Below are 2932 nucleotides of genomic sequence, written 5' to 3' on the forward strand. Positions count from 1 at the left end.
TTTCCTGGCTTCCATTTTGCACCTTTTTGTGATCTGTTGATTAGAATATTCGATTACATTTATCGCTACCACTATAGTACTACAGTAGTACCAAGTGGAGATGTATTTAGGGCTAACATTAAATCAGTAAACGTTAGGCTAGGCCCATCTTCAGAGTCAGACGTGCAGAAATATCGATTGGCAGCAACAAATATTAGGGCAAATTGTCCAAAATCTTTGGACTACAATCTGTATATTTATAGACACCTCAGATCATAACGCTGGAACGTACGGTTGTAGCGAATTGTCATTAACACCAGAAAAATGCAAAAAGTAGTCTGTTAAGCTCGACATAATCATTCTCTGTTACAAATGTCTCTGTATGGTCATGACAGTATAGGCTACCTGCGTTCTTGATTGTCAAGTATACGCGGCTGTTCTTTCAGTGCTGTGATTGGCTGAGAATTAAGGACGGATACGGCTTTTATTTATGAAGAATGCTTGGAATTTCCTCCCCAAACGTTTGTCTGCAAGCAACCCACCCCCCCCCCCATCCCCAATGGTCAGATGTTGCTTTTGAAAATAGGTTCTGCCTAGCCCCTGGAAAAGCTTAAAGATGCTCTAAAAAGAAGTATAGCTACGCCCTTTAATCAGGAATCTATAGTTTCAATCAACCTTTTGTTTGATCTGATGGTGCAGTATCCAATATGCCAACAGCAGTCAAACCAATTACGAAAACGTTCAGTAGGAAATATCAACAAAAGAAATCGTGTCTTTGTCCACGTCTTCAAGTTAACTTTAGTTTAAAAGGTCATCAGCAAGTTGTCTTTACGAAATTTATCGTTACAGAAATTCCAAAAATTACCCAGTTTTGGATATTAAGATGAAGTTGGATATTTGGACACCAAGACCTCAAGTTGTTTTCATCTCTCAAGACAAGTTATAATGTGGCAAGTTGCATTTCCTCAAGAAGTACGGTATTGCATGAAGTAGTATTTCTCGGGTTAGGGGTTAGGGTTTAACCCTTGGGGGTTAACCCTAACCATAGGGTTTTCCCGGTCCACAAGAAACGTCATTCATTGGGCTGTATCATGCATGATGAAATTTCTCGACATATTAAACTGTGTACAAAACGGTTCTCTTGAGAAATACTGTCACGTGAGGATTGGCTGATTTTGGATGTACCAGGTCTGGATATTTACGAGCGACGAGTAATTTACATGTCGCCGTCCATAGAGCAGGATATAAGAACTAAAGGGCGGCCATGGGGAGCCGTCCGCCATTACCAAACCAGGGCAAGACTCAACACACTGTGCGCGTAATGTGTGTGCAAGCTGTATATGACCTAACCTACCTTAAATAAAACTTTCGGGTTACTTATCACGTTTTTTCCTTACAATTTACAAATGCCAAAATAGTTAGGAAAATGATCCCGAACCTTCATAAATTAAAACGATGACATTTATCTTACCTTCATATCACCAAATCCGTGCGAATTTCCTAAAGAATTTAATCCGGTATGCAAATGGAGACGACACGTTCGTTAAAATTTCCTTGAGACACAGATCGAATTGTAATAGGCTACAGCCTAACATATTGCTGGATAATCCACTTTTTCAAGAAAGTGATCCACATAAAAACTTGCATGAAATAATAAGGTCAATTTTAGGGGTTAAGATCTTCCATTTTCTTAAATACTTTAATCCATATGAAAATAGCGACTTTATTCTCCGTGTTCCATAAAACAAACTATAACACCTCGGTTGGTTTTATTCACATCTCGCGAAATGATATTCCACATGGAATAATTAGGCGTGTACTTTTCACGATCAAGATCTTTCATTTTCTAAATTTGTATTAATCTGTATGAAAAAATGTTGACACTTTTCTTCAGATTTTGATCCATAAAAAATACAATTTTGATATTCCACATTCCAGTTTGCATGACATAATTGGTCGTGAAGTTCAGTTTCAAGATCTTTCATTCTTCTCAAAGGGTTTATCCAGTATGAAAATGGGTGACTGCTTTCCTGTATCCATAGCGAAAATTAGTAACAATATTATTCACTTCAGGGGTGTAGCCCACCCTCCCCTTCTGGGGGGGGGGTGTCATAGCAAAATTTTCGTCCCATTTAACGGCCCACACTAAGAGCCACCGCCGAGCGCGAAATTTAATTGCCATTTTAGACATTAGTTAACACCTATTATTTTTGAAAAACATAATTTTCCATTATCTTCAGTTTATAAGGTTTTGTTTTTTCGGGGTCACTGTCCTTCCTGACCCTTTTCTTACTAAACTAACTTTAAGCCAATCATTCACTTGCCTGAGAAGGAAAACAGGGGCAGACGAGGGTCACATCTTACATTATATACATATCCTGTACTGTACAACTCTCACCCCCATAGGGGCGGACTGACCGTTCGGACAATTCAGGCAGTGCCCAGCTATAGCTCAGAGCTATATGAACTGGCCCATTGGCTTACATAGCCACCTCATCAATTCCGATATTTAGCACACTCATGTGTGGACGTGTTGGCGCTATGCTGTAGGCTTCAATTCGTCCATGTATGATGTTATACATTCAAGAGTGGTCGATGCAGCTAGGCCCTAATTTTCGATACTGGCGTCGAAGACTGACTGTCAATCCGCCCATGGATCCAGACATTCCAGACCAATGATTACGTTAGACAACTTTAATAAGTAAGCGCCTATAGGATGCAAGATGCTGAAGTTTTAAACTCAGTGAATATTATACTTGACAGTTAATAGCATAATTAGCAACAATACTGATACAGAAGTACTTGCTGAAGAACACCGGTACAACGTCCTTTTCCTGTAATGACTCTATAAGATTCAGATGGTTCTATTTACAGTATCGATCTCAAAGCTTTTCCTGTCACGGTCGAGTGGTTGATATCACTGTCACCTGATAATACCTTTGTACTGCGCAGT

The sequence above is a fragment of the Apostichopus japonicus genome, chromosome 4 (assembly GCF_037975245.1).
Source record: "Apostichopus japonicus isolate 1M-3 chromosome 4, ASM3797524v1, whole genome shotgun sequence".
NCBI classification, from domain to species: domain Eukaryota; kingdom Metazoa; phylum Echinodermata; class Holothuroidea; order Aspidochirotida; family Stichopodidae; genus Apostichopus; species Apostichopus japonicus.